Genomic DNA, 14,114 nt, shown 5'->3' with positions numbered 1-14,114 from the left:
ATTACTGTGTGGAATGTGGAGCCTTGTTCGGCACATTATATTGACAGACATTGGGGTGCAAGAGGAAAAGAGGCATTGAAGTCTTGAAGGTAGTAGAGGAAAACATAAATGTTGCTGCATGCTTTGATAATACACGGTGGCAGAAGGAGTCTTGGTAATGGTTTTGTGAGGTGGATGTTCTCTGGTCTCCTTTAAGCTCCTGTTGGAAAGGACCAACCTACTCCCATCATCAGAGGCAGGAGTTTGGGAATAAGTCTGGGTGTGGAGGCCATCTCTTTTACTGAGAAGTACAATTTGGAGTCAGTTAAAGGTAAGAAGAATGCAGGTTCCTGCAGCCAACAAACTGAATCCTGAAACATACATGAAAGAACTAAGCTCAACTTCCTACCTCTACGCATGATATTAGCCCACTGGCATCTTCACAGATGAGCCTACATCATCCAGACCATAATATTTATGCAATCTAGCCAACAAACGAAAACCAAAAGGAGGTGTGTCCTACTCAGGAACATGCCCAACCAATATTTATGTGTGACTGGAGGAACAGAAAATATTTTTTTTTGGGGGGGGGGGGGGGGGGATTCTTTGATGATTCCTCAAGTGGCAATAGAATCTTGAAGAAAATTGCTGCAATTTAACTGGGAGTAGGGAATAGGCATACCCTCTTACCTTTAGTTGTGGCAGTTCTTGAAGGGAAGGGGCAGAAATGAGAGAGCTGCCATGTACTAGGAAAAACCAAAGCTTGTGTACCAACAGTCCACTGCTCTCACTGGCAGTATGTCCCTACCCAAAAGTTCCACTCCTTGATCATTCTAACGGGTGGTGCTGTAAGTATTACTCCTTCCCAAACAACATTTTTATTGCTGAGTCTTCAAATGCTTTTGATCTCACCTTTAGAAAGCATTGGGTAGTTTCTGAGCAAGTTGTTTGTCCAGCTGCTGAAGCCAGTTTTACTTGGCTCACTGTTCCCGTCAAACAGTCTTAACAGTGCTGTCTTTCTCAAATGTGTGCAAAGTGGCCAGGGCCTCTGGGAAGCAACAAATCAAATGTACATTCTTAAAACTGCATCCACAGGCTTACAAGAACCAAATTGCAGGACTATTGACTAGATCCTGATCTGACAATAACCACCTTGCTATCTAGCCTTTTGGTTTAATGAAGTCTTTTTTCCCCCCGTTTGTAGTTGAGGAGCAATCCCACAATTCTATTCTCTCTTAATCATATACCCATTAGTGGGGTCCATGTGATATAGTAGTGTAGCTGGCTCTGGGTGATATATTTAAAGTGGTTTAAAAAAAAAACTAGTGATGCTAAGAAAAACTAGTCTAAAATAGCTCCCTTTTGAATTAAACACCAAATGAGAGATGGCTATTTTTAATCTGAATCTATGCTCTAATTAGACTTACTTCTGCTTTTACTGGAAAAAAACCCAGACACCATTAGGCCATTTTAGAAAATGGTCTATAATGCGGTTGCTGCTACTACAGTGCTGTACACATTGAGTATATAAGCATGTGCACTCTTGAGTAAGTCGGGCTTAAACCCAGACTGGGTGGATGAAAGCTTTAGGTGGGAAAAATATATTTTTTAGAATCCTAAACATCTACACTTTGGTTGGGGAGTGGGGAAAGAAATAATTCTCATTAGGCATTTTCTTACAAGCATGTGCGTTTTAACTAATGATCCTCCTGTATGGAGACCAAATATCCAGCTTCCTTCCATTTGTTGTGGTGAAGGGGATGTGACGGAAATACAGGAGATGGATATGTATAGGGCTGAATCTGCGGCAGCTGAAAAGGCTGAGTTGGGTGGGGGGGTGGATACAAGATGCTGTTAAGTAGATAGGAATGTAGAGCACTGGATCTAGATATATGGCAGTACAACAGCTACACAGGAGGGCAGAAGCATCAACATGCATGTTTTTAACAATCGAACCACACTGGCCACTTAGTCAAAATGGAACATGGGAGTACATCTGGGATACTGAGAGGAATTGTGGCCCAAGCCGTCAGATAGGAGCAGCTGTGCAGGTTATGCTTTTTTCCAAGGACTATAATCATGCAAATACCAATCATGGAGGGGGGAAGGAATCTGATATTTTATTTCTTATATAATGGACAAGTATCATCAGTCACCAGGGGCAGTCTAAAGTGAAATGCAAAATGCAACAGTAGCAGTCTAAAACCCTGAAACTCCATGTACTGTAAAAGACCAAAAATAGAAATAGCCTCAACTAGCACAACCTGAAACCAAATAAAAGCAGCAGAACTCATCAAAGGCAAGAGGGGTAGGGCATGTAAAACTCAGTCTTGAATATCTCTGAGAATAGGAAGGGTGGAAAGAGATCTTTTCTATGGTATGCAAGCCCCCAACAATTGAAGGCTTTAACGGTCATAAACAACACCTGAAAGCAGGCTCAGGATTGATTTATTTAAATTTTATTCAGTTATTTATACCTTTCCCTTGTGGCTTTCAATTCCAGAATAAAATTTCACAAACTATAATTAAATCTGTCCTTCCAAGGAAAAGGTTGCACTGAAGTCCCGTTAATAAGGAAATGACCTCACACAAGCTCCTAAGAATTTCAAAGGTGGCATCTCCTCTTCACCTCAGGGAACTCATTCCACAAGTAGAAACCATTATAGAAAAGGTCTTCCTTAAACAGGAGCAGCTGGAAATAAGTTTCTTGTGAGGCTGTCTGAAGAATAGTGCGCTAATAGTGGCTTCTAAACTATCTTCAAAGGTAGCTCTGTAAAGGGCAAATAAAAGAGAGCCACTGGGGTTATCAAAATGTGGGTGATAATGTGCTGGCAGTTATTCTCTCAGCCTGAAGTCATTCTTTCAAAGTTGGGGTGTAAATAGCCACGCATAGCAAGACTTTCTGGTTCCCTCAACAGAAGCACCCCCATCCCTTCTACACTTTCACTACTAGCGGGCTGTTGCAAAAAAGAGGTCCTTGAAGCAGTTTCCCATCTGTGCTCATCAGGTAAAGATTGTCCCCTGTACAAGCAGTGGGTCATTACTGATCTGTGGGATGACATCACAAGGTTTACTAGACTATATTTTACTGAGTGGTTTGCCACTGCCTTTCCCAGTTATACACTTTACCTCCAGCAAGCTGGGTACTCATTTTACTACCTGAGAAAGATGTAAGGCTGAATCAACCTTGCGCTGGCTACCTGAAACCAACTTTGGTTAGGATAGAACTCAGGTAGTGAACAGAGCTTTGACTTCTGTACTGCAGCTTACCACTTTGTACCGTGGGGCTCCTGTAGGCTGTAAGAGTAATTATCAATGAATTGGTGGTTAGAAGCATGTGATGGAGCTACCATGGGAGAGTCCCTCAGTGGGTTTCAGTCAGGGGTACTAAGTAGCATCAAATGTCTCTGCCTTAGCATAAATCCTAAGTCTTTGTTAAGCAGTATGCAGTGATGTTCACATGGGCTAATTGCCACTCTTTCCAGCCTTTCATGGTAAAAGTAGCCCATGTCAGTATCCCATCAGATCATAACACTTCAGATGAACTGCTATTAAAACTGTTAGTAAAATAGTAAATAGTAAAATAACAGTACTGTTCCCTTGGCAACAGATACCACTGTTTGAAACTAGTTGGTGAGAGGGAGACCAGAGATAAAATATTATAAAGATTTTAAAAGTATATTTCACCCATAGATGTTTCTATGATACGGAACAATAACACTGAGCTACCTCCGTGGGAGGAGAAGTCTTTTTTTTTTAAGAACTGAGAGTTCAGAAGGAAAGAGGACAATTAAAAATGAGTGAAAACTGGTCCTATTTGAGAGTGCAGTGGCAAAGAAACAAGGATGATCCACTTCAGATTCCACCTCTGTTTCTAAATTTGATTGGCTTAAGTCATCTTAGGTTGAAAAGCAATGACTTAACTGATCTACAATACGGTGATATCAACTTGCCTTGTAGGTGCTGCAGTTATCAAGATAACGTATAATGTGAAACATTATGGACACTCAGTATAAATAAAGTAATATGTTTTTACTTGTTTGTTTACTTCATTTATACCCAACCTTTCTCCACAATGAGGACTTAAAGCAGTTTACATTGTTCTCTGCTCTATTTTATCCTCACAAAAACCTCGACCAGTGGTTTAGGCTGAGTGTGTGTGATGGACTCTTGGTGCCCAGCAAGCTTTCATGGCAGAGCTGTGGTTTGAAACCTGAGTCTCTATTCTGAGATTGTAACCGCTATCACACCCTGGTTCTAGATTTGTTATCTAGTTGCCATAGGGAATGAGGACTGCTGGTTAATCAAATGTGCTGACTTCTCAAGCCTTGGTCTTTACCCATGATGGCCATGAGCACAGATGGGTTTAAAAGAGGGTTAGAAATGGAGAAGAGGGTTCTAGCCACTGTGAGTGTAACGCTTTTGTACTTTCTCTGTGAGACCCTTTATATGTAATCTTTCTGTAAAGGCACCGCTGTAGTTTTCTGACATGGTATGTGCTATGCTGCCTCTTTGACTTTCTTGGGTTTCCTGTTTATTTTTGCAGCCACCAAAGACTCTGGCCTTAGAATTCATAGCTGGACCTAAAAAACAGGATGGCTTAGTTATAATGGGTAGAATGACAGAACAGTAAGCTTATCGGTATGGCTCTATTGTAAAAGGGAACCCTTTACTCTAAATACAACAGCTATTTCCCTTAAGTATAGAGTTTATAGGTATAACAGCATGATAAGAGATGCCAGCTTGCAGATAATGGCTGGGCATCCCACGAAATTGCAGCCCCTTTCCAGACTACAGAAATTAGTTCTCCTGAAGTAAATAGATGATTTTTGGGGTGAACTCTGTGGCACTGTAACCCACTGAGATCCCTGTCCTCCTCAGGCTCCACTGCCAAATCTCTAGGATTTTCCTAACGTGAAACAGGCAATCCTACCCTCCATCCCCTACCTGGGACCAGGAGGAACCTGGCAATCCTAAGTGTAATGGTTTCTGTATAGTTAATAAGGTTAATGGTTTCAATTAGGTGGACAGTTTTCCTTGTTTTGCTAAAGTTTCTTAAGTAGACAGCCTCAAAGGTATACTTTCTCACTTGCCTCTTATGCTTATAACTTCCCCACATAGCTCAGATTTCTCTCACACCCTTTGGTACCTTACACACTCCACGACCATCTGTCACATAAAGCCTCTCTGAATCCATCAGTCAACTCTGCCCCCTAGGCTACAGCTACCATCCAGACTTAACACACTTCAATAACCCATCTAGCTCCCATCATTCTCAATCTATAGGCTGGCATTTCAAATTCCAGAAACATAAATATAAAACTGCACATTAAAACAAAGAAATAAAACACTCACAAAATATTTACATATTGAAAACATCACAGTGAGTAAAGAGAATGGCTATATTCAGAGGCAACAAACCTCCTAATATCAGTGGTAGGAGGTAGTATAAGGGGAAGACATTACCCATGGTGCCCGCTTTGTTTGGTAGGGCATGTGATTTGGGCATTGTGTGAAACAGAATGCTGGAGAAGATGGACCATTGGCCTGATCCAGCAAGACTCTTATGTTCTTACCAAGAGAAATCCACAGCAACCAAACCTCACTCCATTAGGAATGCCATGACAACAGCCCCCCATGCCCTTCCTCCCAAAAACACAGGGCCATCCACAAAAGGCAGATTAGCTGCCCAGGTGTATGGCGACCCTCTGGCAGAGCTGGTTCCTGAGAGTCTGAAGCAGGCTGAAAGCGAAGTCACCTAAGGAAGATGTCCACCAGTAGCTCCAGTCATCAGAAGCCCAGCAATGGGGGTTAACACGATAATTGTACTACAACACAGAAACACAGAGCAGGAAGGGACCCCAAATATCATCTAGTCTAGTGGTTCTCAACCTTCCTAATGCCATTACCCTTTAATACAGTTCCTCATGTTTTGGTGACCCCCAACCCTAACATTTATCCATTTTACTGATAGAGAACACTGATGCAGAAAGTCTTAGGCGACCCCTGCGAAAGAGTCGTTCGACCCCCAAAGGGGTCCCGACCCACAGGCTAACCACTGATCTAGTCCAAGCCCTTGACCAAAGCAGGAAATTCACAGCTACTTCTCCCCATCAGTTCCCCAGTTGCCCCTGCTATGTGCTCTGTGGAGCAGCCATGCCCTGTTCAAGTCTTTAAAATGCCCAGTTCAAGTCTTTAAAAGAAAATATTGTGGGCCACTCAAGACTATTGTCAGAAGTACAGTTCAACTTGCAATTACTTGTTAATTGCACTGTCAATGTCCTAGTTAGGAGGATTATGCCCCCCCCCCCCCCGCCTTAACATATGCACAGCAAGATAGGCCAAAGGCCTGCTGAACAAAATAGAGACATTAAGCACACTTTGCTTGCATGTGGCACAGAAAGTTTGTGCTCTCTTTTTAACCTCTTGGATTATGGTGCTTATCCACTGTAGAAAGTGAGTGTATGCACAATGCTATCCCGCAGTTAATCCATGCACACAATTCCCCTTTCACTCCATTTCTCTTTTGTACTCTTTTAATACCATGGGTCCTCTTATTTTCCCTAATACAGTCTGCCTCTCCCTTTTATCAGCTGGCCTGCAGCTGAAGGCTATGAAGTAGCCCACTACTTGGGCTTACTATGTTTATTGAGGTCCCAAACCTCTCCCGATTGTTACAGCCACCTTTCACTCATGACTAGCAGACTAGAAATAAATTGTACCTTTTCACATTCAATACTCAAACTGGATTTTCGGGGGTGTTCTCATATGTTACGTAATCCCTGATTTTGAAGAACTGATATGCTTTGGAATTTGTGGCAATCAGCAGTTCTTCTTCATCAGTAAGTATTTATCATGCATTAAGGCTATTTTTTTTTCATAGACAAGCCTTTATTGGCATACCAAATTACAATAAAACAATTGTCCATAAAAGACAGATAAATGCAACAAACATCCAGAGTCTTATCAATGGTGTCGTCCAAATGAACTCATCAAAAGTGCCATTCCCATACACCTCTCCACAGACCAGACTGAAGACCCACCAACAGAACCCAGGCCTCACAACAACATACAGTATCAACACTCCACTATAAAACACAGAGTTTGTTGGGGTGGTGCCAAACACAGAACAAGGGATAGGGGGCAAGGAAATGGGTGAACAATTTATCTGACTCCAATAGGTTGCCACAGCCTTCGATTGTCACACCATCTGGCAATCGATAACAAAACTACGACATCTCTCTATAAATCACCCACAGGTTATTTGACTTTGGATGACCATGATCCCACAGGTTACTGGCAGAGGTAGGCACTGTATACCAGTAGCAAATAGTTGATGTAACCAACATTGTTGTTGTTATGATGATAACAATCTAATGCTTAGTATCCATCTAGAGTTGCGTCTATAATCTTTAAAAGATATTTTGCTACGCTTTCACAAAAGTAAGGATCAAGGTTATCTAAGATTAAAGGAATCCTAAGAGCATCAGTTAAATGATTGTATAGGAGTGAAGCAATGATGGGTTGGGTCATTCTGATCTTGGCAAATCTTGCACAATGAAACAGAGTGTGCTCCAGTGTCTCAACTTGGCCTGAGTTGCATGGGCATAGCCTCTTTTGTTTATCTATATGTTGGTATCTGCCTTTAAGATGATGAAGTTTTGATGAAGTTAGGTTTTGAGATACGGGGTATGGAAAATGCTTTCTGCCCCAAGAATTCAGCCTCTGCTCTGAGTTCTATTGGCTCCCATGTTACATCTTGAATATCTTCAGCATTGTGAGCACAACATAAGCCAGCATGGTGTAGTGGTCAAGAGCAGGTGGACTCTGATCTGGAAAACCAGGTTTGATTCCCTACTCCTGCACAAGAGCAGCAAAATTTTATCTGGTGAACTGGATTTGTTTCCCTGCTCCTACACATGAAGCCTGCTGGGTGACCTTTGGCTAGTCACAGTTCTTTCAAAACTCTCTCAACCCCATCTATCTCAAGTGGTGTCTGTTGTGGGAAGAGGAAGGGAAGACATTTGTTAGCCGATTTGGGACTTCTTACAGGAGAGAAAGGGGGGGTATAAATCCAAACTTTTCTTCTCTTCAAGGGACTGTTGAATATTTTAAAAGTCACTGTATAGAAATGGAGGTGCAGGTTTTAATGGTCTCAGCTAAAGGTTTGGTTCCAGTGGTACCTTTGTCAACAAAGACCTCATTCTTGCAAACAGTATGTGCAGTAATGAGCATGCATCTGCATTGCAGCACTTCAGCATTGGGTTCAGGGGGAACCTGCATCAGTTGTTATAGAACAGATATATCAATTGTAGCAGTGCTCTAAAGTCAGCTCCTGCATGCAAGGGCAGAAAGACACTTCACCTACTATGCAATGGAAAATGCTGCAAATTCCTTCCATCCAAACTTCCCATCATTTGTTCTCAATTACTGTTTGTTGTTGGGAGGCCTGTGCACATTTTTACAATTGAACAGCTGCATGTAAAAAAAAGAAAAGAGGGGAACCTCTAAATACATAATGTCCAAAGCTGATCTCAATATGCTCAGTCTGTAAGATTCATGATGTGGTGCTTACAAACATCCAGCAGAGGGTGCCCACTGATGCTGGAAAATGGTGAAACTGATTAGAAATCAGTTATCTGAGGTCTAGCTCACTAGATACTAAGAGGGTTAGAAGCAGTCTCTATTAGTAACTGGCACCTACACTGAATAATAGTTGTGTATCTTATCATCAATAACTTTCTGTCTTGCTCCTTAGGTTTGCATGTAGAACTCAAGAGCAGAAAACTACAGACAAAATCTTGTTGCTCTGCTGGGACCTTCCCATCAATATTGATACAGTAAGTGAGCTGCAGCCCCTTGGCTGTCTTCAGGTCCTACATTGGATCAATCAGTCTGTCTCCCAACCGAGGTGGACAAGACCCTGGCAGTTGTGAAGCCTACCGCTTGCTTCCTGGATCCAAGCACCTCATGGATGGTCAAGTGGTGATGAGGTGCAATGATCTCTACTGGAGATTGCTAACTTGCCCTTAGAGACTTGCCCTAACTTGCCCAGAGGGGCTGGAGGAAATAGTGGTTAAACTGCTCTGGAAGAAACTGTCTTTATATACTTAAGATCTGACCAACTGCAGCCCAGTCTCAAATTGGTTGTTTCTGGGAAAGATAGTTGATAGAGCGGTGGCAATGCAGCTACAAGTGTTCTTGGATAAGACTTTGGGTTTGGACTCATTTCAGTCTGGTCTCCCTCTTGGTCATGGGGTGGAGACCATGCTGGTCATTCTCACAGATGACCTCCAGCTCCAGCTGGATCGAGGCAGATCCGTGCTGCTGTGGTTGATTGACCTCACAGCAGTGCTTGATATGGTCAATCATGATCTTTTGACCTACCACCTCTCCACTTCCAGGATTCCGGAGAAAAGCATGGAGTGGCTGGTCTTGTTCCTCCAGAACTGGGGACAGAGGGTGGCATTTGAAGTGAGTTTTTTTTTAAAAGTAAGAAAACCAGCATATCAGTCTTAAGTACTAGGGGCCACTTTTGAAAGCCCAGCAGAATCAAAAGCAATCTGCTGTCAAACATAGAAAGGGTCTAGGGGGGACCCAGGAAATTACAGGCCAGTCAGTTTGACATCTATTCCTGGTAAATTAGTAGAATCTATCATTAAAGATAAAATTATTAAACATGTAGAAAAGCAAGACCTGCTGAGGAAGAGTCAGCATGGCTTTTGTAGAGGCAAGTCCTGTCTTACAAACTTACTAGAGTTCTTTGAGGGTGTAAACAGACAGGTGGATAAGGGGGAACCAGTGGACACTGTCTACTTGGATTTCCAAAAGGCTTTTGACAAAGTTCCTCATCAGAGACTGTTGAGAAAACTCAGCAATGAAGGAATAAGAGGAGAAGTCCTCCTATGGATTAAAAACTGGTTGAGGAACAGGAAACAAAGGGTGGGTATAAATGGGAAGTTCTCACAATGGAGAGATGTAGGGAGTGGTGTCCCCCAAGGATCCTTATTGGGACCAGTGCTCTTTAACTTATTCATAAATGACCTGGAAGTAGGGGTGGGTAGCGTGGTGGCCAAGTTTGCAGATGATACCAAATTATGTAGGGTGGTGAGAACCACAAAGGATTGCGAAGAGCTCCAAGCGGACCTTTATAAATTAGGTGAGTGGGCTAAGAAGTGGCAAATGCAGTTCAATGTAGCAAAATGTAAAGTGATGCACATAGGGGCAAAAAATCCAAACTTCACTTACACACTACAGGGGTCAGTGCTATCAGTCATAGACCAGGAAAGGGATTTAGGTGTCTTAGTTGATAGTTCCATGGGAATGTCAACTCAATGCATGGCAGCTGTAAAAAAGGCAAACTCTATGCTGGGGATCATTAGAAAAGGAGTTGATAATAAAACTGCAAAGATTGTCATGCCCTTATATAAAGCAGTGGTGCGACCGCACTTGGAGTACTGTGTCCAGTTCTGGTCGCCGCATCTCAAAAAGGATATTGAGGAGATAGAAAAAAAGAGAAGTGCAGAGAAGAGGGCGAGGGATGATTGAAGGATTGGAGCACCTTCCTTATGAGGAGAGGGCTGCAGCGTTTGGGACTCTTTAGTTTGGAGAGGAGGCGTCTGAGGGGGGGGATATGATTGAAGTCTACAAAATTATGCATGGGGTAGAACATGTTGACAGAGAGACATTTTTCTCTCTTTCTCACAATACTAGAACCAGGGGGCATTCATTGAAAATGCTGGGGGGAAGAATTAGAACTAATAAAGAAACACTTCTTCACGCAACGTGTGATTGGTGTTTGGAATATGCTGCCACAGGAGGTGGTGATGGCCACTAACCTGGATAGCTTTAAAAAGGGCTTGGACAGATTTATGGAGGAGAAGTCAATCTATGGCTACCAATCTTGATCCTCCTTGATCTCAGATTGCAAATGCCTTAGCAGACCAGGTGCTCAGGAGCAGCAGCAGCAGAAGGCCATTGCTTTCACATCCTGCATGTGAGCTCCCAAAGGCACCTGGTGGGCCACTGCGAGTAGCAGAATGCTGGATTAGATGGACTCTGGTCTGATCCAGCAGGCTAGTTCTTATGTTCTTATAAATACTAAGAAAGGCCTCTGAAAATGAGAGGGATTTGTTTTTGTACACTCTGATTCTCCTTTCTCAGCAGTCTGCACACCATCACTGTCTCAGAGGATAAGCCTTCAGTGCTGCAGCTTCCTATTATTATGTGTGTTAGCGCCCTGAGCTCAGCTTAGGCCAGGGAGGGTGGAGGGTATTAAATCAAATCAAATAAATAAAATCTGTTGACAACTTTTGCAACTCTGCTTCTTTTGACCCATGCCCTGCCCCAGGGTCATAAAAAAGAATATTCTGTACCTTTTAAGGCTCAAGTACTGTGAAACACAGTTTCCTTAAATAGTGCTTGACACATAGGTATTACTACCTTCACAATGGTATTTTTACTACAGCAATAATTTTTATGTGGATATATGATAAGCATACAATATACCAGTGTCAGCCTGATGTCTTGCATTAGCCTTTGCTACTTGACAGATAAGTCGGTATTGCATTCCTGCTGCCGCCGCTTAGTGTCAGGCATGAGTGGGGGGAGAGAAGTAAAATTCTCATGTTAGTGATATTTGACGAGGATCTTCCCAGGACCTTTAAAAGCTACAGGAGGTATCCTCCATCTATTTTTACCCCTCATATCCCATTTTCAGGCTCTTTTAAAAACCCCTCTTCCTTCCTCATGTACTCAGAATTGTACACAGAATTAAGACTGGACCTTCATACAAACAAATGCCCATTCATGAGCTGTCTATTAGTGGCATTGTGGGCAAATTGTTAGTTGTGACATCCTTTTAAAGGAGGAAGAAACTATTGGGGGATTAGGAAGATTGAGGGTGGCAAGTAATTAGCAGAGTTCTTTTAGAGCATTTTAATCCCATCTTTCTTCTAAGAAACTCAGGGCAAAGGTGGCATGCATGGCTCTCCTCCATTTTATACCTGTGAGGGAGGTTAGGCTGAGAGAAAATGACTGGCCCAAGATTATGTCACCAAATGTGTGGATTTGAATTCAGATCTCCCCTGCCCCAGCCCAACACTTTAGCTACTATATCACAGTTACTCTTGACTTAGGCTGAAGAGGTTCCGGTTCCGGTTTGACTGGGAGTAGCAGCTTGTTTTCTACACTCCGCGTCTCATACCTCAGATAAGCAAATTTTAATAATACTTAAATGCGTTAACCAGAGTGAACTGTCTCTAATTTCTTGTAACAACTAAAGAAACAAATTAAGACTCTGAAACGTAGACGCTGAAGCAATTACTATGAGCTGTAAAGCGCCTTGGGAGAGATACTTGAGGACCACAATGCATTTTAAAGCCAAGCAGTTAAGAAATTGTGAATTCCTATCACCTGCACAAATAGAGACAATAAACCGTTACAGAGCCCTACAGATCGAGGAGGTAGAGGAGGAACTGAAAACACCCACAGCCTCACAATTTGTAAGCTTGGGAATGGATAAAAGTAAAACGAACAAAAATCCAAATAATGGGGAGAGAAACACCATGAACAACCTCCCAGCAGTAAATGAACATGATGAGTAAAGTCAAGAGTTGCTACTTCTCACAGCTGAGACAGTAGAAAAAATATTCAAGAGAGGAAATACAAACTATAAATTATAAAATAGATATGATCCTTAAGAGCCAAAACTCATAAAGGGAAACCTCAAGGAAATGAACAGATAATTCAAAAGGAACCAGCAAAAGAAATGTCAGAGGCAAGGAGAATTTAACTTTTAATGAGATAGAAAAACCCTCACAATTAATCCTAGTTCCAAACAAGGTCTGCTTGGAGATCGGCAAATACAAGAGGCTTATCAGTGCCCTGGAATGATGATAAACAGCAGGCCAGAAATCATCTGAGAGAGCTATTAAGGAGGAAAAAAATTAAACATCTAGATTTAAAAGGCGGTAGAAACTCTCCAAAATTACAGCCAATGGAAAAGAATAATTTTGACTTTTTTATTCTGATTATATTCCCTCAACCTTAATGAAAATGTGCAACCAGTTAGAAAGGAAAAGGATCTTCCCAAGGCGTTATATTTAATAATGCTGGCATCACATGGCCATTGATATCTAGGGCCGGCATATTATGTAAAACAAAGCCCATGGCAAAATTCAACAGTATAAATAAAGCAAGAAAAGACTGTAATAACACTGAACCAGAGACATCAATGGCAGAAATGGATGATAATTTTCAGATGCTGGAAAACAATTTAAAAATATCCTATCTGGCATTACCAACTGCAGAACAGGAGGATATCATAAAAAGAATGGAGACCCTAAAACAAAAATTAACACACTATGCAGGAAGCAAGTACCAAAAAGAGAACACAAAAAAAAAAGAGAAGAGGGATGAAAATCTACTAATACACCTGAAGGTACAGGAAAAGGAGTCAACACCATGATTGAATGTATGGAGGCACAGAACCATTGCTGCTATAATGAAGAACAAAACTTACTAATCTTTTCCCCACCTCTAGGCACAAATCCTCACAAACAAAGAGAAAGCAGAAGGAAGGAAATTCTCACACGCCAAGAGGGGGACACCATACAACTCAAAGGTCAAAAGGGAGGGAAATCAGATGTGAAATGGAGCTTGATCCTCCCTGCCCTCAGAAATTTGACAAGGGACAAGGAGCAAGGGAAATCATGGAAGCAGGAAATAATGGAGATAGAATATGGAAAAATAAAATCAAAAAAAGCAGCTAAAGATATATTGAAGTGAAAACAAAAGAGAACTGGATTCCGGACTATGAGGAAAAAAGAAAAACCCAAAAAAGAGAAAACAACCAAAAAACAATAGTTTGTATCTTCCACATTGGGACAAAGACAAGGCCTACTAGAATTTGATCATAGTGATACCAGCCAAGAACAGATATCTGTGCAAGCAGAAGCGCCTTAGAGAAAGAAAAAATAGAATTGAATTCAAGATAGAACACAACACATACACCTCTGACAGCCAAACCAAAGAAATAGAATTATCAACTAAATGATGACTACAGCAGAGACATGCAAACCACTTGAGGAGCGGATACATCTGAAACTTGTTTCATGAACGTAGCAGGGTGGATG

The sequence above is a fragment of the Sphaerodactylus townsendi genome, linkage group LG01, assembly GCF_021028975.2.
Source record: "Sphaerodactylus townsendi isolate TG3544 linkage group LG01, MPM_Stown_v2.3, whole genome shotgun sequence".
Classification (NCBI taxonomy): Eukaryota; Metazoa; Chordata; class Lepidosauria; order Squamata; family Sphaerodactylidae; genus Sphaerodactylus; species Sphaerodactylus townsendi.
This window is presented reverse-complemented; position numbering follows the sequence as displayed.